The following is a 26,420-nucleotide window of genomic DNA, read 5'->3' as shown; positions in this document are numbered from 1 at the left end:
TCCTACTACTAACACTGTGTGAACATAAGACAGTTGCTTCAACTGTCTGTGTTCCAACTGAATATCTCAGATGTTGTAAGTGTCTGGAGGGGAGGTCTGTGGTGGTGCAACTTTTTGCAAAAAAAAAAAAAACAGTGCAGTAAGCGTGTGTGTTGTACTGTAGCAGGGAGTTAATGAGGTGGTCAGTGGATTGTGTACAGTCTGGCTGACTGGCACTCTGTGGCACATAGTTTTAAAAGTAAAGTCCAAGTGGTACAAGAGGAGGAACAATTGAAGAGGCATTTGGGAGGAAAAAACAAGTAAGCACAATGGAGAAGAGGAGGTGCTGTGATCAGGCCCCTGTAACGGAACTTAGCTACTGGCAGTGTGAGGGGAATCTCCACTGCTTGTGGTATAGGAGCGGGGATTTGGGATCAACTGTCCTATGGATTCTGGTAGCGTGATGAACCGCATGGGGAGGGCCAGCTTTGTGTATCTCAGCCAAAGCCGAAAAGGTCAGGCAGTTGGATGATGGCAATCACAACTGCTAGAGTCACCGCCAGCTGGAAGACCCACTGGGGTGTGCTTGGGAGACAGAGAGAAAAAGTCATGACTTGGAAATACATCCTACGGATGCACCAAGATGTATGTATCATCAGTGATTTATCCTTGGGTCATTGGGTGTTTCAAGACTCAACATCAGACGTTCTCACCTAGGTGACCCAGCCAGTGATGATCAGTTCTTGACTTGAATCCCAGTAGCTATGGTCCATGGATCACTCCTGTTAATCCAGAGCCATGTAGAGGCTCTTTCTGTGGTTTCTGTGATGGCTCTGATTGCCCTCCTTTTTCTTGACCTCTGTAAGGCCTAACAGTGTGAAAGCTCTACAGAGTGAGCAGCCAGCAAAGCCCCGACAACCCACTTCCACTGGCAGGCAACAAACTCTCGATCCTTGTCTCTGGCACTGCTCCAGAAGGTCCTTGTACTTTGCATACTTCCTCTTGTATGACTTTTCCATGCGATCCTCCCAGCACACAGTGAGTTCTATAATTACTAGTTGTTTTGTGGCTTCTGACAGTACAACTATGTCTGGTTGTTGAGATGTTATTGTGATATGCACCGGGAACTTAAGTTGTTTACCCAGGTCTACCATTAGCTGCCAGTCTTGCACAGAGTGAAGTAAGCCTGCCTGTAATTTGGACTGCAAAAGGGGCTGTTCACCTGCCCTCACAAAGATGATGTTCCTGATAGGGAGGTGAAGATCCTTGCTGGCAAGAATGGCCGAGGAAACAGTATTCGCCACTGCTTTTAACACCTGGTCATGTCGCCAATGATAGTGACCGTCTCCCAGGGCTTTAGGGCAGCTGTTGAGGATGTATTCTAATGACACCCTTCCTGAGCATAAGGGGCAAGTCAGTGTGTTACTCTTGTTCCAGGTGTGAAGGTTTGCTGGACTTGGTAAGACATCATACACTGCCTGGATCAGGAATTTTACATGCTGGGGTTCTGCTCGCCAGATGTCAGACCAGGTGACCTTCTGCTCCAGCACACTCTCCCATCTAGTCCATGCCCTCTAGACTTGTCTCTATGGAAACTTTCTTATTTAGATTTTAATGTATTTACTCATTTTTAATCCACAATAATGTGCTGGTTTTTATAATGGAATACCTATGGACTTTTTATCTGCACTGTACTTTATTATTGTTTAGATTTGGTTTTAATAAACATGCATTATGCACTTTTGGACAATGTGAATATGGTTGTTGTCTCTTAATTGCCCCTGTGCCCATCCTCACTTTAATGAACTACTAGGGGTTCATACGGACTATTTAGAGTTGTGCGAGATCCCCAGATGAAGACCCCTGGCAGTAAGTCACCTTGGATAAAAAATAATTGGGTCATTTTTGTCACTACAGTGAAATTATTCCATGCATGTGGTAATCAATATACAACATGTCAGAATGTATTTAAATTGTATGCAAGTAAATTCATTAATTTTTTGACATTTTTTGGATGTGGGCAGACAATCTAAAGTATCCAAAGAAAAAGACACAGGGAGAACTTACAAATGTGACACATGTGTGAGATTCCAATCAAGGATGAGGACAAACCACCTTGAAAACAAGAAGATGTGCTCCTAGGAAATTCTGATGATGGTACCACCAATATGTCCTGAGAATAACATCCTTTTAAAAAGAAAAAAAACTTCATGCTTGTTATTACATGGAAAATATTTGATCTTCATTTTAACTATTTTTCTTCTTTTATGCAACGGGCACTTAAATATAGGATCAGTGAACTTAAGCTGCTGGAAGCAGATGCTGCTACATCTAAATTGCTGTATTTTCTAATTAGACCCTAGACATTGCACTTTAAGGAGTTTCTATTAGCCTGTCATTTTTTACCTTTAAATTGTTGTTTTTTACTTAAATTAAGCACTTTTTATAACTAATGATAGCAACATATAGAACAGGGGAAAAATGAAATTAAAAAAAAGAAAATCAATGGTCAAATGTTTTGAAGGTTGGAGAACATGTGTGGTTAAGACTCAACACACACTCGGATATGTCGTGTAAAACCATTATCTGAAATTAACAAACACCAGGCTTCTGCAAAATGCATTTTCCTGTTTTGTTTCTTTTTTCAGTTAGTCATATTAGAGGCAGTTACGAGTTAATAAATATGTTAGCATATTGTGCAAAAGGAAAGGCAGGAGAGCACTCCCACCATGGGGTTCTCTATACCGTACATTCAGAGGTGCATGAATAATTAAATGATTAAGACAGTGACAAACAGCTTGCATTTCCATGCATGTCTTTCAGCACCTGTGAAGCTGCATGTCTTACTGGAAACCACTAATCCAGTGCTACAGAAATGGAGTAGAAACACTACATTTTCTCAAAGCACAAGCTACATATTCCAAAACAAAATATTTAAAGAATCACTGGAATATTTAAAATAATCACATTTTTTTTTAAAACAATTGTTATACTTATAAGCAATACAAACATCATAATCTTTTCTTTATACATAAAGTGATTGCATGCAACAATTTTATGGATCACATTTAATGTACTACTATAATAAGAACATAAGAAACTTGACAAACAAGAGGAGAGACCATTCAGTCCCATCAGGCTCATTTGTTTAGCTAACAGCTAGGCTGTCCCAATATCTCCTCCAGATCCTTCTCAAAGGTCATCAAGGTTTCTGTATCAACTCCATGTCTCTGCAGTTTGATCCAGATTCCCACAACTCTTCACATAAAAGAGTGCTTCCTGGCTTCGGTCCTAAGTGCACTTCCCCTTCATTTCCATGGGTGTCCTCAAGTACATAATTTGCGATTTAGTCATAAGATCTGCTGGATCAACTTTATCAATGCCTTTGAGGAATTTGAAGACCTAGATTAGGTCCCCACAGAGTCTCCTCTATTTACAGGTTTAATTATCTAAGTCTGTCAAAGCAGGAAGTGTCTTTAAACCCTGGGATACACCTGGTTGCTCTCCGCTGCACAGCTTCAAGTGCTGTTCTGTCCACAACTGCACACAATACTCCAGATGTGATTTCATTAGTGCATTATATAGTCAAAGCATAATGTCCCTCAATTATAATTGACAACTTTTGTGATATAACCTAATATTTTATTTGCCATTTTAATCACTTCTACTCATTGCTTAATGCTTCAAGTGTTGTTATGTCTTTCTTGTGGCGTGGTGAGCAGAACTTTTTGTATACAATATTTGTAGATTATGTATTACACAATATTACTGGCAAGAATATAAAAGCTCCACATATACCACAGCCAGCATGGGACGTGAACCACAGACAATGGATTTGTGAATCAGCAGTACGGTACTAACATGCCACCCTAAGGTAAACATATGCAAAAAAAATTTGGACTCTAGGTTTATGCCTGACTAGACGTGTTACCCAGCTGTTGATTAATCGGGTTTATCAGAAGTATGATGTAATCATCTAAGTCCTTTTTTGTACACAATATTTAAGGGGTACTATTACTGGCAGGCAGAGTGATGTAGCAGTTAAGCCTTTGGAATTTAAACCCTGAGGTTGTGGGATCAAATCCTACTACCCTTTTATTTTTTGGGATGTGTGTGAAAAATCTGAAGTAGCCTCAAAAAATGACCGAGACATAGGAAGAACTTACAAACCACCTTGAAAATGAGAAAATGTGAATTGAAGAAATTCTTTTAATTGTACCACCAATATGTCCTGAGAACAACACTCTTTTGTAAAGAGATAAGCGTCATAGTTTTTATTTTTCGTCTGACCAATAAATCTCAAGACTAGATGGAAAATATTTGATCTTCATTTTAACTTTTTATCTTCTTTTATGCAATAGGCACTTAAACATACATCAATGAACTTTTGTTGGAAGCAGATGCTACTACAGCTAAACCGCGTTGTTTTCTAACCAAAACTAACCACAGACATGTTTTAGATTTAGTTTACCTTGCTGTGCCCTCAAATGTAAAGCTAAATGCTTAAGTGAAATAATCTTTCAGTTGAAAAAAAGCAGGCAATTAATAGTAAAAGTATTTCCTTCCTTTCAGATCATTGCCTCCATGCATGCTACTTGATTGCTTTGCTTTATTAAAAGTAATTATGTAGACTTCATTTTGTAGCACTATTATATACATGCCGTTCACCTTCAGTTGAGGAATATCCTTGTTTTTACTTCCTGATGCTGACAAAAGTCATATTTTTAACTGTTTTTGGTCTGGATCAGAAAGTGAATTTTTAATGTTGAAATAAAACAAAATGATTACAGAAAAGTAGTTTCAGACTGCGAAGTGTTGTTCCTCCGGGAAATACTGCCAGCCAAGAAAGCAAAAGCAAATAAAATTAAAAAGTTCAAACAAGTGAAGAGCAATGGTTCCTAATTAGGCACTAGTCAGTACACCTTTAAGGAATGAATTGTGGAGCCCAGAGATGGAGTAAGTACATGTGTTTTATATATTTTGAAGAGCTAGTAAGTTGTTCTGACATGCTTTTCTCTCACCATATGGTAATAATTGCAGTGTTCAGCACACCATCCGTCAGGAGCTTTCATGCGACTTTTTGGAACAAAGTCGTAGGACAGAAATTTCTACCCTAACCTTTGACGAGTACCCAAAGGCCTCCCATTCACTACTCACCACATGTATGACACCCAAAACAATTAAAAAAAAAACTACTGAGTCAACAGCATATTTAAACCGACAATAAAATGGGAAGTTCACATACAGCAGGGTACAGAATACACAAAATGATTCAAGGACATAACCCTCACAGGAAAGTCAGAATAATGGATTCACAGTAAATGTTGAACAGTGAATTGTTCCCTTTAGGTTGAGAAAAGCAATGCTGTTGGCTGGCACTGATCACCCATATGATGCCTAACAGAAAGGAAGAAAATGTGAAATGATCCAATATTTGCAGTTAAATGTTGTGTAACATTAGCGTTAACTGTGAAGAAAGAAAATCTATTTATTTATTTATCTATTTTCTTGCCAAGTCACTAGAAGCAGTTACATGAAACTAAAGTGTACTTTGTAACTTTGAATCAACACAGTTAACTAACAGCAATAAACACGAAGGATGTTTATCTTGCCAAGCCAGATAACAGGCACTCAAACAAAACAGTGAAAATTAGGACAGGCGAAGGAGGAAGAAAATATGACTCCTTTCTGGTTTCTTTCTTTTTTCTTTGAATAGATCAGAAATGTACTCTTAATGCCCATTCAGACAGAGAGACATCTAATTTCAGCCACCATTTAATAAAATATTTAAACCAAAGCCCACTCCATTTTTAAATAGTGAGAAATAAAATGATGCATCAATATTAATATCCATTAAACAGTATTAAGAAAGTAACAGAACCACTGGAATGTGGAATAGACAAGATAATTAAAGATGATATATTACTGTGTTCTGGTGCTTTTAGACTAGGACCAATTTCTACAGCTTTTATCAAGATTGCTACAACAAAGTAACTGCTCTGAATAATATTCAACAGGCAGCAGACAAAGCCGCATGTGGTAGTCTAAATGCAAAAAGCTATTCATTGGGCACTACTGTAATGGGTCTCACCACAAAGGAAAATGGCCTATCCAAAGGTGAGAAATTTAGTGGCTCAACAAAGAAAGCTGCCTTTTCTGCCAAGGGTTCTGCTGTACAACACCAAAATAACAACAAAACTCTATTCTGATTTTCCCAATGCCATCATTTTCATTAACATTGTACTCTCAATAATCATCTGTCCTTCTATTTTTAAAATCCATTTGCCTAATTATATGTTTATTGGGAATCACGAAAGGGCGTCAGGCAGAAATAACAATTCTGGATAAAACGGCATTCCTTATCCATGTATATACAACATACTGGGCCTGCCTCATACTGAGCTAGTGTGGAGATACCAATACCAGTCATTCTAATGCACACAAACTTAGGATGTATGGAGAAATCCGAGTGTATGGAGAAAACACGTGAACAAGAAAAGAACATGTGCACAACAAGACTTGGTTAGACACCGAATCCAAATTCCTAGAGCAATACAGCAGCAGCACTAACCAAATGTGTTAATACCTTTGTTGCATGGTCACTGCTTCTTTATACGTTTCTGTCACAACCACTAAACTCAGGGTCAATGCACTTGGAAAAACACATCAGTAATCACATGGATGTAGTACATTTACGTTAATTTGCTCACCAGATGCTGAAATCCAAAGCGACTTGTAAACGAAGTCAACATAATGGAGTAAAAACCAGTCTGGGGACTGCTTGCAACTGTTACAGAAAAGGGTCACAAAATTGATCACAACAAGTGAAGAGCTCTGAACAAAATAATAACATAAGAACAATTACAACTAGAACAGGCCCTCAGCCCAACACAGCTCATCAGTCTCAATTTGTCCAACTGCATTAGAACATCAAAACAATTACAACAAAAAATAACATTGTACGAGCCATTTCCTAGTTACATAAGACTCATAAATGTTTTACTAAATGATAGTGCATAATCTATGGGAGGTTCCTATAACCCCCATTAGTTGAATAGAATTGGTATATTCTAGCTATTTCTAACTGCTCTGACTAAACATTATTCTCAGTTAGTGACCAGCCTTGCCATGTGTAAGGTGTAGAGGGCACATGGTTTTAAACCGTGCCTATCGTGCCTTTTGAGCCTTGTGTACCTTGAGTGTGTGTTTTGTGTGTTAAGAAACATGTAAGGCAAAGCACTTAATTGAAAGTGCTGCGCCATAAGTTTAAAGCGTACAGAAGAAGAAGTTAAGAATCTTTAGGTATAGAAACAACTAATGTTTTACAAGAAAAGCTAAGTTTAGAGAAGATACATTTTTCCTTTTTTTGCCTTATATTCTACATGTGTAACCAACTTTTTTCTCTCGTGTGGATTATTTGCTTTGAATTTTCACTAAATATTTTTAAAACGAACTTTTGGACTGAGAGATTTCTTTCGGCACTCATTTTACCCGTGCTTGAACTCGCCTTACACTCTGGCGGCTACAAACATCAAGTCAGGTGTTGTTGGCCTCCAAACTACTAGTGTCTACCATACTATAGCAAAGTAAAGCACTCCATGTATCTATGATTCATTGCATGAAGAAAAACATCCGTTTGTCGGAATTTACCTTTACCACTTTCCATCTTTACCACTGCACTGTTGTTGAAAAAAACACCTTTCAAAGTAATGACTGGAATCCACTGTACTAATTCCCTTCGACTGTGTCACCTCTTAATCTCTGTTTGACTGAACTAAAATCAACCAGCTCCATCAATCTCCCCTCATAGCTCGTACTGTACCTACCTCTCAATGCTTGAATCAGCCCAGTTATTCTCCCCTGAACCTTCTCTCGCACATTTGTGTCTTTTTGGTAATATGGAGTCCAAAACTGAACACAGTACTTCAGAGACCTCACGAGTGTTATTATCAATGCCACATTATTTTCTTAATTGACTGTACTGACTTAATTGAAGTGCTAAATCACTTACAGCTCAGCTGTCTCTCTGATCTACCCAGCATTCTCCTTAAGCAATTTATGTGTCAGTGAGGAAATCCACACAGACAAGGGAAGAACATGGAAATTCCACACAGACATTTTTACACTTTAATAAGGTATTTTAAACAATAATATTTTCATAAGAAAATTACCATATGAAAAACTTTAATTGCTTTGTTTGCATAAACAAGCATACCTTTTATAAACTTTGGATTTAACCAATCACATTCCAAGTCATTTACAGTACAAAGTTAGTTTCACTTGAAGTGCTTCTAAATAGTCCTTAATAAAAATCAGCTGTTACAGAAACATGTCATAGTGGGCTTCATTGGTGTACAGTGCAGAATTACCCTTAGCTCTCAAGTAACTTAAAAAGGGGCTATGCAATGTTATTATTGATAGGTGTAGATGAGAAATCACAGTAATATTAAATATTTGTAAAAAGTATTTTATATACTGGGAAGAGCATCATTAAGAAGTGCAGACAATATGACACTACCAGGACACTGTAAAGGTCAGCATGCCCTGTTAAAATTAATGACCAGGCAAGGAGAAAGCTTGTCACGAAAACTGCTTAATAGAAATCTTAAAGAAGCTGAAAGAATTTATGGCAATGTATGTACATTCTTTCTATAATATAACCATTTTGTGTATACTCTACAATTCTAAACAGTAAGATGACAACACAGAAGCCACTCCCATGATAAAGAACATACCAGCCAATATGCATTATCCAAGACAACATAGACTACGTTCACATTACGAGCCTCATTGCTCAATTCCGATTTTTTCTTCAAATCTGATTTGCCTATCATGACAGTTCACATTCATGTGTATATGATTGTAATAGGAGTGCATTTGTCCTTTGAAATGGCACGCATGCACACATTGATACGTTTATGCCTAAGGTCATCTGCATCACAAACAACAAAAAGCATCATAATCGTAGGACAAATTGTGGTATTAAAACCAATAAAATGGATGGGCTAGTTGCTAGTGTGTACAATGAACTTTGCTCTGGTGGACAGAAAAACAGTTTGTCAGCTGTACATGATGAGGTCGAGAAGATTTAGAAAAGCCAGACGGTGAGCTTTTGCTGCTTGTGCTGCTATTGCTGGTACTGCTGAACCAAGAAATGTGTGGGTATGAGAAAGGAGACAGCAATAGTGGGACTGGGACAGTGACTTTTGTCACAGATATAGCTCTGTTCCATTGTTGTTTTGCTGTGCTGCCAGTGCTGGCTGATGATGACAGAGCTCAGCTCATTTGTACAGGTTAAAAAAAATAAAACTAAAAAAATAAATAAATAAACATATTAATTCTGAACTGGCCATTCTCATTCATGTTGCATGGCTATGAATTGGATACATAACCAATCTGAAACAACATATGAAAGTGACTCGAAAATGAATTTGAAAAGATCAAATTTATGTGTCCACAGTCCTGCAAACATCAGATTTGTGTCACATTAAGGCAAAAATAATTGCATGCGAGTCACTTCACACAAAAGGTAATACAACCACCACCCAAAGATGACTGTACTCACTTGGGGGGCAAGAAGCATCATGAAGCTTAGAGAGAATCTACCTGCTGACTTAATGGTTCCAGGGCAAGCACCCTAAACCCTTAATGTCAGAAAAACCAAGGAGCAGCTCACAGACTTCAGGAAGCATGAGGCACACCATACTGCTCTCTACAATGGAGAGTATGCTATTGGAAGAGTGACTGGCATTTAATTTCTTGGAGTGACCATAGCTAAGGAAGTAAATCGGATGCAACACATTTCTTCTGTTGTCAAAAAGACTCATCATCACCTGTACTTCCTCAGATGTCTGCAGACAGCTCGCATTTCTCCATCTGTTCTCACAAACAGGTGCACAGTAGAGTGAATCCTCACTGGCAACACCATCTCCTGAACAGCAACTGGTCATCTCAAAAATGTAAAGCACTTCAGTGGTTGGTAAAGGCATCACAGAATATTACCGGTACCCAGGAAATATTCAGGACCTACACAACATCCTCTGCCTTAGAGGGCAAACAGTATTTCTGAAGTCCTCAGCCATGCTGCACAGTCCTTCCTTCGGACCAATAGTAGCGGACAATTGACATTCACACTAGTAGAGTATGGGAGAGCTTCTAGCCACAAGTTGTAAGGCGAATGAACTGTCAATTATGCTGTGTCATAGCAATACTTGCAAATATATACTGTATACAATTATATTGTGTATGTTGCATGCTAAGTATACTTTGTGTGTATGTATGTCTTTTGATGGTAACAATAATAATTCTTTACATTTATGTACTGTTTTTTACACTACTCAGTGTTTTTCATAGTGAGCGGGGAGCCACTTCAACCACCACAAATGTGTAGCATCCACTTGTATGATGCAGTGGCAGTCACTTTTACACGAGTATGCTCAACAAACATTAGCTGTTAGGTAGTGAAGAGGTGAGTAGTACATAGCCAGTTGGAGACAGGGGATGATTAGGGGCAGAATGACTCGGCTCAGGTGGACAATTTAGCCAGGACAGTGGGAGACACCCTACTCTTTACAAAGGATGCCTAGGGATCTTTAATGACCACAGAAAGTTAAGACCTTGGTTTTACATCTTATTCAAAGGACGGTGCCATTTTTAGAGCGGAGTGTTCTTGTAATTGCATTTGGGCATAGGGATCCACATTCAGAACACAGGGTAAGTGTTCCATGCTGGCCTCGCCAACACCTTTTGCAGCAGCAACCCCAGCTTTCCCAGATGGTCTCTCATCCAAGTACTGAACTTACTTAGCTTCTGGTGGATGAACTGTTCTGAAGTGCATGTGGTATGGCTGCTGTGTCACTGTCAACTTTCCTAAGAGACATGCAAGTCACAATTTCATTTTACTGAGTAGAAATGACAAACTTGACTCAACTTCATGCTATAACTGCATCAAAGGGTGTTTCTGCAAAGTTTTACTCAAAAGGTGCTCACTTTAGATATGCAACCTACTTAACTTCACAGTTTTGATTCTTAATGATTATGTCCTAAAAATAACTTATTTTTTTAATTAAAAACTACCATTTAAACAGTAATTACTGGTGAAAAAGGTCCCTAATAATTTGTCTTTATTTCAGCCATTACATGAACAAAATCTGAAATTTCAAAAAGGATGTATCGACTTTTGAAAGCCACTGTTTGTTGCTTGTACATGCCATAACAATGAATTCATCTATTAGTAGGTCATGGCAACCAAAACATAAGAAAGAATTTTCAGTTGGATGCACATTATGCTCTTTCTGAAAAAGCATAGCATAAAAAGAGCATAAAAAGGAATCCTGCCTTTCACCAGCCTTCACCTAAATATTATTTTTAGCCCTATGTGCAATTAAACCTGCTGGTAGTATTTAATGCCATATACATGCTAAAATTAAAAGACAATCTGCAATTTAGAGACGAAAAACTCAAGTTTTATTTTTTCATACTCTTATTTTTATACTCTTAAGATAAATTGAGTATTTGTAGCTACAGCGGACAGTACACTACATGGCTGAGTTGGTGAGAATGTCAGACTTAACACCTTGGGGATGTTGGATTATACACCTAGGGTTCCCAGGAGATGATGGAGAATTACAGGAGTGGCTTACAGCTTTTCAGCACATTTTTAAATTTCTAAAGTATTACGAGTGCACCACATTTTTGCAGCCAAGTAAAGTGTTGCCTGACAGTGCTGATGGCTGTACAAATGTCTTCCAGGTATGGCATGTTCAGCCTCAGTCTCTTTATCCTTCTTCCATGCTGTTGCAGTATGACAAGCACAAGGCATCAGACAGATGAGCCTCTCTTCTGTTTACTTTGTCTAAACACCATCTTTTCAAAGTGTACATTGTACTTCTGGCTGAGAACTTTTCAGCTCTCACACACAGGAAACAGCTCCTATTGTTATAGTTTGGTCTTTTTATACACCTTCTTTGAAACTTCTTTTTGCTATATGGTTTTGACTTAAGCTGACTCAGACTCTGCACTGTACAAAATTATTTAAAACATGCTTCAGGTCCTTTGTATATTCTTCACGTTTTTTCCTGGCACCATATTGTTTTGTATTGGGCATTGCCATGTTATGGTTCTTGCATTTATTTTGTTACCATGGCAACTGACCAGAGCCACCCAGGTGCGAGTTGTCTTTTTCTATGGTAACCACTGTGCACTTTCAGGTAATTCAAGGATGAACTGAATTCCTTAAGTGTATACTTCAATTTTTTATTTTTGACCTCTGGAATTACCGTAGATACTCGTGTATTAGTCGATCTCGCAGATAAGTCGAGTGTATTGTTTAAGCCAAAAATTACGAAATGTGTTATGACCCGCATATAAGTCAAGGGTAAAACTTGACAGCTATCAGAGATAGAGGGCGACAATCAGCTGTTAATGGCGACAAAACTCACTGTCACATCACAGGCATTCCCTCTGTGCTTGGAGAAATGCTAGACTCGTTGACTCGGCAACTAATCCTTGCGTGTGCGTGAGTTGCGAAATGTAAACAAAGACAAGATGGCGTCGATATGTCACAAGGGAGCGAAGCGAGTGCAGAAAAAAAAACACTCAGCAGATGATGTTTTGCACATTATCGCTGAGTCGGACTCTGATTTTTCAGAATCGGATTTTATTGACAGTGATCAGGAATCGAGCAAGAGAGTGAGAAGCCGGCATCAGCTGATCGGACACCAGCCGATGCCGCGCCAGCTGATTGGCTGCCAGCTGAACGCATTTGCGCAGCCGATGCACCTACGGCAAGGTTCGCGTGGGAGGAATACCCAGACATTGATCCGTGGGAGCCGAACTGGCTACCGGACTTCACAAGACAGCATGGCTTGCTGTTGGACACGACAGATCACCCGCTGCTGGACTACTTCAGGCTGCTCTCTCCTGATGCTGCTTTTCAGCTACTGTCAGACAAGACAAACAGGTAGGCAGAGAAATTTTTTGAATCGCGGGCTGCGCTTGCATCGCATTGATAGCGTGTGTTGCCTTGGTTCTTTTGATTCCAAATCTGGTTGCAAGTGGCAGCTAATGGTATGTTTGTTATCCAAAACCTGCAAAAGCTAATGCTCAAATTCAAGTATTTCACAGTTTAAAGAATTATTTAATGAAATTAGAAAAAAACTAGCTAATTAGCAATAGTATTGCTGGCTTATAATTATTTCAAAGACCATGGGAAACAGCAGATGACCGGTGACTTAACACCGTGAAGCGTTGAGTGTACAATGTCATTACCCAAATTCTATGGACAATTGTGTTGCCCCGCGGATAAGTCGACCCTGTTTTTTTGAATGAATTTTAAGGCATAAATTTTTCGACTTATACGCGAGTATCTACGGTACTACATCCTTCTTTGATTTCTTCTACTACGACTTTTGATTTCCGCTTTAGTCTTTGGCAAAAGATAGGACTGATCCTTGGTTGTGAACTTTCCCTCAGTTTCCACCTAAAGCTGACATCATATTACATGACTTCTAGTTGTGGGGAATGTCAGACTTGCCGACAGCATTTTCTGATCTCGTCACTGGACCACGTCAATTTAAACAAGTTAAAATCGCCAAATATTTCAGATTTACTAATTGAGTACCCACCTTCCAGTACAGTCATGCTTTTGGCTTTTTGTGGCAGCCACTAACATTTTACCTGACAGAGCAGATGTTGTACAAAGGGTTAACAAGTACAGCAAATTCAGCCACAGTCTCTACCCCTTTTTTTCTTTTTCCATTCTGTCGTGGTATGTAAAACACAACACATCAGACAGATGAGCTTCACTTCTATTTGTGAGGTCTGAAACACCCACATTCCTTGTTCCTTGTTGAAGCACTATATACATTATTATACTTCTGGATGAGCATTCACTGGTTGTTAGCTCACATGCACACAGAGCACAGCCTCTACAAATAAAGACAGGTTTGACTTTGTCAGATGAGTTACAGACTAGTTGGTCTGAGCTGTTGGGCATGTCACTTTACGTGACTGGCTTCATGGAAGCGTACCTCTGACTGCCACAAACTCCCTACGATTATGTCAATGAAGGCTACAATGGAAAATCACTGGAAAAGATGTCTAATGTTGTCTGCATTGGCTCCCAAATGAATTTTGTATTGATTACCAAATAATTCGATTAACTTACAAAGCCTTAAATGATCAAGCTCCAAATTCAAAGCTCTAACCTCCTACACCTGTATGTTCCTGCCCGCCAACTCCGATCATCTCAAATCGGTCCTCTGCTTATCATTCCTAGGACTAGGAAGTGTACAATGAGTGATAGAGCCTTCTGTCTTTTAGCTCCAACCTCATAGAATGCACTTCTGCAGAAGATCAGCGAAGTCAAGTCACTACTAATTTTTAAAAAATCGACCTAAAACTTTATCTGTTTACTGAATCTTTTGCATAATTCTGTTTTGTTACCCTTTTCTGATAACTTCTATGTATTTTTAATTATTTTTGTTATGCTTGAATTGTACTGTGTCCTTGGGCTCTGAAACACGTATTATAAATTTAATATCTACTATATATAAATATATATATATATATATATAAAGATTAGCTAAATTGTGCAATATTTTCATGCAATGCTCATTTTTCTTCAAAACCATACATCATATAATTTTTTTTAGTCTTTAATAGGAGAATACAACAATGATACTCTCATGTCAATAAAACCGATTTATCATGAATATATTAAAAAAAAATACATTATATACATCTGCTTTGCTAAGAACAGTAGTGATTGAGTTGTGTGTTAGCAGTCAACAGCAAGCCATACAGTTGGCTCAATGGTAGCATGGCTGTCTCACTGTAAAAGATTATAATTTTGTGTTCTGGGTCCATCCTGTGTGAAATATTGTAAAAAGGGTAATTAAATAAAAATTTAACAAAAAATTCCACTATGTAATGATAGCGAGTGAAGCAAGCTATTCACAAAGGGGTTGGGCCACAATAGGCGGCCGGGGGGGGCACACCTCTAGTTATTATTATAATAATGTGACATGGCCTTAAACTTCATCTCCTGATTCCTATTTAAAGAACTCTTGATGCATTGTCACTTTTAAGGCACAATGCCTAGGTCTTAAGACAAAATCAAACCGATTTGATTTTGTTGTGGTGATTCACAGAGCACTATCATTACGGGCTCACAGTAAAACAATCCACAACTCACTAAGATTACTTAAACAAAGACTTTGAAGGAAACTATTTGGAAAATTTGCATAATGTAACATTACCTTAATGGTATTCAGCTAGTCGTACAACTACTTGGTTGTGCAATAACTAAGTTTTCTATGTAGCATTCAGTTCACTTGACACTTGAAATAGCGCTGCCCCTCTTTGAAGGGCAGATCCCTATTTTAACATTGACAATCAATTGAAATGTACACTCCAAAAGAAAAAAACTTATAAATAACATAAGGAAAAATACATTATATCCTAACAAAAAAGAAAGAAAAATACTACTAGGACAGACTCCAATGTCTATGCATCATGCAAAACACTGGGTGAAAAGAAATTTTTAAAAACTGGATAGTGGTAATGGGGTAGGATTTGGGGGGGGTAGGGTGGGGGAAATCAAAAATGTATAGGGACTTTATGCAAAATATAAATTTAGTGACCTAATTTGGAACCATACTTAGGATGAGGAAGACATTGTCATGGCACAGTGCCAATAAGAACAAAGTTCCTTTTTTTGTTTTTATTAATTCTGGTAAAACATGTAACCATTTCTTTTAACTTATAGGGCTCATGGAGTACCAGTCTATTTTGGCAACATCAGGCACAACGTAGGATGCCCACTCATAACAGGACCTACTCACACACACCTCCACCTTTAACTGAAAACACCAAAGTGCTCACAGGGACACAGGAAGAGTGTGTAAACATCACACAGGCAGTGAACTACAGGTATAAAGCATTTGCAAAAAAAAAAAAAAAAAAACCACCACCAAACCCATTGAAAAATAACAAGCCTGCATTTGTCTGCAACAAGTTTCATAATTCAGAACACACATTTCATTTACAGGCAGGAAACAATGAAGCAGGAGAATTAAACAGGTCTGGCAACAAACAATGCAGGTTTTGTTCATTTTCTGATCACAATAGCAGAAAGTTATTCAACAGCAGTATACAATTCATGCAAAGCAATACTCACCGTTCGAGTGCCTTCAATCCTCAGACATCACTGCTTGGCCAACTGAAAGAAAACAACAATACTGATTAAATTATTAAGCCTTTCATGAGGTTTTTCTTTGTTTTTTTTAAGATACCACATCTTGTACTGCTGCTATACAGGAAAACAAAAAAAAATTAGAGGTTTATTAACCTTTGCAGAATATTTCGTTTTCTATTATACCCTACGGGAGAATACTCTGTTCAGTTTTCCATTATGTAGGAAAATCAAAGAACACCTGCAATGTGGTCATACTGACAAGATTAAATATTGCAATGAGGTGATTCTATGTAACTTCAGGCAAGTAACCTTAATTAATTCAGACTTATTCATTAGCAGCTTTTACCGTATTTATAACAATTCTGTTAATGTCTGAGGCACTATTGGAAAAATAAATAAATAAATAAAGGAATAAGGGAACAAAAGGTACAGATCCATGACTTTAGAATTAAAACAAATGAAATTTTGCAAAAACTGTACAAGCTGATACAGTCACACAGTCTGCTAATATTCAGGTCTTTGAGAAAATAAAAACATAACTGCTAGCTGTCCAAAAGATTTTAGCTTGCATTTACCTGAACCTTATTGTACAGATACAACCCAATTTGCATATGAACAACAGATTTACCTTGATATTTAGGTAGCCAAAAAAATTCCATCATTTTCATTAAGCATTTCCATCTGGGATAGTTTAATTTGGAATGTAAAGGAAATAACGGCTGAACCATTTAACACTGGTGTCAGCAACTATTTTAGTGGCTATGATTTACAGGCGGCACACATCACCCACAAAGCAATGCATCTGCTAGCTAGCACTAGCAAACAAAAAGCCGGTATGAAATGTAACAAAACAATTATGCCTAAAAGAAGGATTCAAGCCATTCTGACATTTAAAAAATGAAGTTCAAAATAGAAATTGTCAAAATATATTTATATGTTTTTTTATTCCTTTCTGTTTTTTTACAGTGGTGTTTCTCCCTTTCCCTATCTGCTCTTTTGAAAGATTCATTAGATTTATAAACCGAGACAGTGACTAGCCATCTTTTGAAAAGTTGGCCATTCAGTAAACAGTGACTCAAAAACCAATTGCAATCATAAAAGCACAGCATTTGGGCTTATTGGTTATGAAGAAAGCATTTGAGTAAGATGACCCTATACCAATAAATGTGTGTCATACACAATTAATGAAGTGTTAAGTGTCAAATGTTAATGAGGCAATTCTGCATATGTCCATCTATCTAGTATCCAAACTCATTCAATTCTGGGTTAATGGTGGGACAGGAGGCAGGAATGCTTGTATCTTGATGACCACCGAGAAGATCCACCAGTAAGTATATATTTTTAAGAATGAAAACAATCAGAGAGGGCAATTTGAAAAAAATAATATAAAAGTAGTGGGTAGAACACCCAAAGAAACAAATTAGAAGTACAAAAGAGCATCACTAAGGGAAATGGCTTGACTAATGTAGCTGAAAGATATACAGGCACTGAGAGCTGCAAGCAGAAAACTGTGATCAAGAAGCTTAGTATCCGTACGAGTATTCATTCTCACCACCATTGATTCATGAGTCCCTTTCATACCAGTAAATTCCCAGATCAAAAGCAAGTGTGAACTAAGCAAAGTTAAAATTCCTGAGAAAGACAACCTGAAACAAAAACAACAGTTATGTTGGTGTAGCAGACTCCGAGTTAATACCCCTATACCCAGGGTATGACTTTCATATATGAATACTGAAGGGTCGACCTGTTGTGTGAACAACCGAGCCCAGCAAATTCTTTGGACAGTGAACCTAGGAAGCCCCTGGGTTATAAAAGTGAAAAAGGTCACATATTCAGCTGAAAACAAGTCCACAAAAAAATGATAATTTTTTTATTTGTTACTTCCTCATGTAGTTATGTAGTGATGGCTGAGAAAATTTTTAAACTTATGTTTTCCTGGAGAAGGGGCATAAAGTGTCTGATAGAACGGGGGCCAACTGTGACCAACGCTAGACAACAGCAAGCCATATATAAAAACATCCATGAGAAAACCTCACGTTACACGCGACACATAATCCACACGTCAAGTCATCTAGTCCCATGCTCACAATGCACAACACACATGCATTTTTTGCTTCAATACTGGTAAATAAATACCTCTCGAAAATGAAAATAGCCCACAAACAGGAAGCAACTTCACACAGGGTCACACTTGCAGATTGAAGTTCGACCTCTCCCTCTCACTTATTGGTCAAGAGTCCTGCCTTAATTCAAAAGCATGGTCCAGTGAGAAGGGGCTTCCAGTTTGTGGACTACTTCATTTTTTTATTTATTTAATGAACAATATTTTAGCAAAAAAAAATGTACAGTATACTGAAATTATGTAAAATGATTGTGACTAGATGACCTGACATTTGAATTATGCAACATAAGTGATGGGAGGTTTATGCTGTTGTTTGCTGTTTTCCAGCATTGATCCATTCCATTCCATTGTCTCTACTCTTGATGAAAACATGACATTAAAAATTTTCTTTTGCTATCATTGCAATTACATGGGGTATGTAATATATATATATATATATATATATATATATATATATATATATATATATATATATATATATATATATAAAAATAAATATACAAAAGTATCACTGGGTAGAATATTAATTATAACATGGAAGGATAACAGGAGTTATTAAACTTTGTCTATGCTCTGAGCACTCACAGGCTGTAGGGTTCAAACATATATGAGATAAAATGAACACAAGTGTTCACTCTACAAAATTAAATTCATTAAAACATCCATTAAGAGCAGAAGACCGAAAATGAGGGCCTTCTCTGTGATTTGAGAAAATTTTCAAACTGCTTAAAAAAGGTTCAACATTTCAGACATTCAGTGTCGATACTGCATTTATCACCAAGCAGTTCCATTTGATGTCTTATTCCAAAAACAAACCACTTCACAGAACCACAGACAGCACAGCCTTTCCCACCAGTAAACACAAAATGATGTAATACCAGGAACGGGTAAAAATGTTAAAAATGGTTTGAACAAAATTGGTATACCTTTCAATTTTGCACTGAATTTGTTTAACACAGGTTTTCAAAATGGAAAGTTTTGGTTTCTGGTCTGGGCAAAAAATGAAAGCTTAATTAAAATCACAAGTTTCTGAAAACATTTCTTTCAAAAATCAGCAGAGCTCTAGCTTATCAGAACAGAGGTAAAAGGATTATGAATGATAGATTGGTCATTGCATGAGCTGTACTTAAAAAGAACACAAAGGCAGACATCACGCTAGGAACTGTCCGATTAGCTTCAAGGTTGGCCACATAAATCAATCAAAAACTTAACAACAAAGTAAATGTTTCAACTTATTAGAATGTTTTCAAACTAATTAAGGGTGAAATAACGAGTTACATTGGGTCAGACTACCAACTGATTCAGTATGAGACTGGTGTGTGATCTCACCCCCATGACCATGGCCTCTTCCTGACACCAGAGGTTAGAAAGATCACCACTGGAGCCTCACCTACCGGTCACCGACTTGCATGAAGACGTCTCTGACTTATGGCTTAACTAGTGTAGTTCCAAGACTATCCATTTCTATTCCTCTGCCTAATCTGCAGTTAAATGGGGATTTCCATCCTGGGACCCCTAATCACCATTCTCCACCATAGATGTCAATTTAGACTCTAGAAGGGTTTCCACATCACTCCAAACGAATATCTCCCGACATCAAGTTTTATTGAAATAAAAACAAAAAAATATTTCCCATTCCAGTTTAAAGTAAGCCTCTTATTTAAACACAGGTGGGGTTGTTTAGTTTAGATTTTCTTTCTTCCTGCTTCTGTGATTTGCTCTAGCAACAAATTAAAGGAGTACTGCAGGCTTTGATGGTTTCCAAACTTCATAAAGAAATGCTTCTGAAATACCATCAGACAAGTCCTGACATTATTTAGGACTGAAGAATATTTTCTGTTTTCTGCAGCTTGAAACTGTTACCAAAATAGCTTCGAAATAAACCATCCCAAGCAAGCACATAAAAGGCAACGTTTGTTTCCCTGTTGGTTTTGCAGCATTTGGAGATTTAAGTCTGAACTATCAAAATGAATTTACAGTTTCAAATAGGTGTGATACATATAAAATAGAATATCTTTTTCATTAAAAAAATATAATAAAAAAAGAAAGAACACATTTGTAGTTTCAATTCACTTTTATGTGTGATTTCCCCAGTAACTGACAACACAGGCAAGCGAGACAGCAATGTGATCGCTTTCTTAACAGCGACATGTCTTGCAGCTGTGATCTGCTCCTCAGCCCCCAAAGGAAATCATCTACAGTACCTGCAAGGTGAGGTTCTGATGTTGAAGAAGTCAGTAAAGCTGGAGTGCTGGAAACGATTGACCCACAAATCAGGCACACACGCACACACACACATACACAGCTGGAAAGCCCGCATATCTCATGAAACAGAGGCTGGGAAAGCAAAGCTTTGGCTGAACACCTTTAATAAGTGAAGAGCCGATGCAGTATGAATCTAAACAGAGATACTCCGAAGCATTAGAGGCCTTAAAGTAACACTACGACAAATGTGTCTATTTTAAAAAGTCTGTTATGACCGACAGTATCTTACAAGACCAGACGCACCCCAATGATCCATTTATGTTCAACTCTTCAAACACACATCTTAACCATAAAGAATTCCAGAAATATGTGTCCTCCCATACAAAAACATTTTTAAAAAAAACTTCCCTGCAGTTTTCTTTACAAAACAAAACTGAATGCTGCAGTTGGAGACAAGTAATACTGCCTGTCATTTGACACGCTTAGCCTAGATGTCTATCTCACAAAGTTTCAAATACTTTGTAAAAATGTAGATAACTGATCCACTTTGGGGGAGGCAGATGGCACAAATATTACAAATTTAGAGAACTACCCTATCTTAGAGTATGTGATCTTTTTAAATGCAATGACTTTACTATATTTTCTGTTATTTTTCAATTGATTATTGATTAAGTTGTTAACCAAATAACAGATGATGGTTCCAGGCAGGGAATGCATTGTGGCACCATGGGCCTTGAAGTATCTACATCCCAGTTAATTTTCCAGGTGGCATAGTTTGCTTGTGAAGTTCACATTTCCCCTTTATATGTAGATCAGTTTCCTTCATTATCCCACCACAGTTTAAACATTAGCCATTAGATCAACTGGAAAATGTAAATTTCCTTTTTTTTTTGTGAAGATGCCATATGCAAGATTGTCCTGCAGTGGAGTGGCAGACTGCCCAGGCTCAACTACACTTAAAAATAAAGATGGTTCTTCAGAGCAATGCCATAGGGGAACCATTTTTGGTTCCCAAAAGACCCATCCACATGAAGATTTTAGAAAGAACCTTTATTTATTTAGATCTGTAACAGGCTCTGTACAGTGAATAACCCCAGATGGTAACAGATTTGTGAAATACCAGTGGGTCTGGATTTTAAAAGGACTCTTACTGCATAAGTACAGTAACACAGGTTAAGACCAGGCTTTCATAATCTGCAACCTACCATACATTAAACATTTCAGGGTATTTTTCTACATATTATGTTTTTCGAAGCACAAAGAACCAACTTCATACGCAAAGAACCCTTCACTGAAAAATCTGGTGCATTATCAAGCAATAGTTCAATGAGGAACCACACAACCCAGAAAAGAACCAAAAAATGCCATTAAAGAACTGGTATTTTTAAGAGTATACTGAGTTGTGCTTGATGAAGCCAAGATAGACTTCATCTTTAGGTCACTTTAGAACTATGGATTCCAAACTCACAATACAGTGATCCCTCGCTATATGGCGCTTCGCCTTTCGCTGCTTCACTCCATCGCGGATTTTATATGTAAGCATATTTAAATATATATTGCGGATTTTTTGCTGGTTCGCGGATTTCTGAGGACAATGGGTCTTTTAATTTCTGGTACATGCTTCCTCAGTTGGTTTGCCCAGTTGATTTCATACAAGGGACGCTATTGGCAGATGGCTGAGAAGCTACCCAACTTACTTTTCTTTCTCTCTCTTGCGCTGACTATCTGTGATCCTGACGTAGGAGGTGTGAGCAGGGGGGCTGTTCGCACACCTAGACGATACGGACGCTCGTCTAAAAATGCTGAAAGATTATCTTCACGTTGCTACCTTCTGTGTGCAGCTTTTAAGTATGCTGCACGGTGCTTCGCATACTTAAAAGCTCAAAGGGCACGTATTGATTTTTGACTTTGTTTTTCTCTCTCTCTCTCTCTCTCTCTGCTCCTGACGGAGGGGGTGTGAGCTGCCGCCTTCAACAGCTTTGTACCGGCGGTGCTTCGCATACTTAAAAGCCAAACAGCCCTATTGATTTTTGACTGCTTGCTTTGTTCTCTCTCTCTCTCCTGATGCGCACTCCTTTGAAAAGGAAGATATGTTTGCATTCTTTTAATTGTGAGACAGAACTGTCATCTCTGTCTTGTCATGGAGCACAGTTTAAACTTTTGAAAAAGAGACAAATGTTTGTTTGCAGTGTTTGAATAACGTTCCTGTCTCTCTACAACCTCCTGTGTTTCTGCGCAAATATGTGACCCAAGCATGACAATATAAAAATAACCATATAAACATATGGTTTCTACTTCGCAGATTTTCTTATTTCGCGGGTGGCTCTGGAACGCAACCCCCACGATGGAGGAGGGATTACTGTATAGCAAAACATTTTCACACCAGCTTAATCCAATCCATTGTCACAGTGAGCCACAGCCTATCGTAGTAGCAGTGGGCACCAGACAGGAAACGCTCTTATACTGGGTCCATTTACACACACACAGTGAGTCAATTTGGAATTGCCAATCAGCCTAATCGACACGAAATCAACATCCCCAAAGAAAGCTCACACTGACACAGAGGGCATGTTCCGACTCCACAGAGACAGTGACGAGACAAGGGATTCAAACCCACCATGTGGGGATTCATAAGGCGACCAAGCTAGTCGGTTCTGGAGTCATTTGTAATGCACAGCTGATTAAATCATGAATTTACATTCATATTCATTTTCCAGTTTAAGAAGCGGTCATAGAAATGTCAAACTAGAGACTCGATTGCACATGAAAAAAATTAAAGGCACAAAGTGTAGTGGGTAAAATACATTCATGAATTAACAAAAACAAAAAAATCAGTAAAAAAGCAATTATTTTAAAGTCAAGATCATAGGGCCACAATGTAAATATTTTAAATCCTGTACAGGCATGGTCATTCTAGAGAACGAACAACAGAGAGATGACCAATGCATGCACTTTAATATTATCCACCAACACACAGTGTAAATGATGCAGGTGACCTAATAAAACCTGGGAATGAAGCAAACTCACTTAATATGAATCACAGATTCCAGACTATTTGAAACAGATGACACTCTCCAAAGGCAGAAGTGACCACATGCTACTACTTGGCACAATGGAAATCAGCATTCACATGCATACCTAAGCAACTGGACATGAGGAGAGGGGGGAAAAAACAAGACCTTGAATTCTGTGCATAAAAATAAAGTTTTGCATAAACAAAGAGGTCCTTAAGTTGGGGAAAATTGTAAAACATATGTAACAAATCTGCAGTGACACTTTGTAAATCCTCTTCTATGGTGAAACCCAGCTCAAAGAGCTTCAACATACTGTCATTTTGCAAAAATACATTTTTACACAATCCAAGAATAAATGTTAAGTGAATGAGCCAATTGTGAGACAGAATCTGCAGCATTGTGCCCTATGCCACCACTGCAATGGCAGTCTGTTCAATATTTAATACATAAATGTTTCCTGGGATTCAGTAGAAGTAAACCTTCAGGGAATAGAGTTCAAAGTTCCTTATCGTCCTTAGGCTGACATACTGTATGGTACACATTTCATGATTGTCAACACAAGGCTTCTACCATTCAGTTTCAAAGTGGCATGAACCGTTCATAACAAGATCAGGTTAGAAGGACGAAAATTTTTCCTTGCATTTCCTCTCTTACTTTAAAAAAAAAAAAGAAACAAATAGAATGGGGATAAAAGGGGCCTGACACAAAGTGCAGTACAGAAACATAGCATGCACAAAGACAGCATAAATCTTTATTAGCGTCACAAAAATGTAGAAAATTTCAGCCGGCTGTGTGCCCTGGTTTCTGGATCTATAACCTAAAGAACCCAAAATAGCAAGATGTCTACTTCAACACTGATTCATGCTACTCTCGGGAATCCAAAGGAGCCAACCTACATAATCAATGCCGTTTGAAGTGCTTCTCTCCTCTAAAGCCTGCGAAAAAAGCTTCTCCAACTGACAACATGACCAGTTGTTGTAGAGTGCAAGAGAGCAGAATCTGGAAAGGACCTGACCAGCAGATCTCAATCCACCTCCTTGACAATCTCATGTGGCCACAATAAAGTCTGATCATGGTTATGAAAACAAAGATCTTCACTGGTCAGCTCAACGTTCACATGAAAAATAAGCCTTTTTCTGGTCATAGTGGACTAAACCAGACACTACAAAGCACATACTTTATCATCATTCAATACCAAAAATCAAAAAAATGTTACACACACACATTAGATGTAACCACCTCAAATCAGTGCTATCAACAAAAATTTAACTTACTTACTCCGCATCCAGTATTCACAAGAAAGGGGACGTTTAAACATGCATAACTACACATTTTAAAAGCACAAATTGCAATTTTTACATTTTTACATTTTAAATTTTCTTTTTTATGTTGTCAGAGTGTTTATTACATCTGTGTGTGACATCAGCTCCAATCTTTGCATTTACAGCTTATCAGCTATGCCACATAACAATGGAACAAAGATGACAGCACAGTAGACAAGGTGTGCATTTTCTTTTTTTTTTTCATTAAACTTTTGATACAATGCACATGATCACTTAGATTCCTCACATGCAATGCCAGCATATACAGTACATAATTCTAGCTACATTTCAAGTAGTAACATCTATAGCATCTTGTGTTTCCGGTATCCCGGTAAAGGTGAAATGAAACACAGCATCTCTCATAGCCCAGTAGCCTGCATTATATCATTTTCCATTCATCACAAGCAGAATACCAACATGCAGAAATGAACAAATGCCTAGTTGTAGAACGTTACACTTGAACCAATATGATGGTGCAGTAATATATACAACAAAAAATGAGAACATGGCTACAGCAGAGGCAATACATTGCTCCCCATATCATCCAGTGCAGAAAGAGATACAGCAGAGTGCTGCTTCAAAAAAACCACTTAGTCGGGCAATATGTGCATAGTGAATGGCAAGCCACTTTAAGAAGAATCTGGATGAGATATTGGGACAGTTTAGCTATTAACTAAACAAACAATTCTAATGGACTGAAAGGTCTCCTTTTATTTGTGAAATTTCTTAATGTTGTTATGTTCTTTAGCATTTAATTCTGCTTTTAAAACTCAGATTTCTTTCAATTTTTAATTTAGTAGTGGCCTTTTGAAATTGATACTGAACATTTTTTGATATTGTTAAATCAGGATATCAATATTTTGAACTTCGGTATCAAGAACATACTCTGGACCCCCCCCCCGGAGGCTGTAGCAAAGGAGGGAATTAAAACAAAACTGAGCACCATTATGAATAACACTGCACATCCTCTCTCTGACACACGAACACTGAGGACTTTCAGCCAGCAAATCATTCCACAGAAGTGTGTCAAGAAACGCTATGGGGGCACCTTCATGGCAAAAAGCAATACATCTACATAACATCTCATTGTGACTGGGACAACCAAGTCTGAAATGTTCTTTCTTTTCAAACTCCCTTCCTTTTTAGTCATTCTGGTGTGTTTTCAGATCATAGTGTATGTGTGTGTATAAATATATTTATTGATCTATACATTTATGTATTTATTTATGTAAAGAGCATCTATAAAAACCTAATTTCACCCTGGGGATAGATAAAGTTCTATCTAAGCATAATCCTTGAAGCCTGAATGATGAACAGTTGCTTTAAACCAATCGCATAAAGCGTCACATTAAAGCATGGCTTTACTTAAAAGTACAGACACCATGTGCATATATTGGTATGAAAAATTTGAGCAAAATAAGGACTACACTTCACTTCAGTTCAGTTCAGTTCAGTTCAGTTCAGTTAAAAATGGATCTTTCAAAGAATAACCAACCTTTTGATCGTGTCTGGAGTACTCAACTGCAAACGCTGTCAGGAGCTTATAGCATACTGTGCACAAACCAAACAAAGAGTGGAGC

General features: G+C 37.9%; 1 protein-coding gene across 14 annotated transcripts in view; it reads right to left on the bottom strand.

Moving 5' to 3' along the window:
- baz2ba (bromodomain adjacent to zinc finger domain, 2Ba) overlaps window positions 1-26,420 on the bottom strand; it is a 279,446-nt gene that overhangs the window by 232,294 nt on the left and 20,732 nt on the right. For all 14 annotated transcript variants that reach the window (XM_028806424.2, XM_051930571.1, XM_028806421.2 and 11 more), the window contains exon 2: window positions 16,160-16,201. The gene's annotated coding sequence lies outside the window, so the exon portion shown is untranslated. The remainder of the gene's footprint in view (window positions 1-16,159; window positions 16,202-26,420) is intronic.

This window comes from Erpetoichthys calabaricus, chromosome 8, assembly GCF_900747795.2.
Source record: "Erpetoichthys calabaricus chromosome 8, fErpCal1.3, whole genome shotgun sequence".
NCBI classification, from domain to species: Eukaryota; Metazoa; Chordata; class Cladistia; order Polypteriformes; family Polypteridae; genus Erpetoichthys; species Erpetoichthys calabaricus.
The sequence above is the reverse complement of the archived record's forward strand: the minus strand, read 5'-3'. Positions and strand labels throughout refer to the sequence as shown.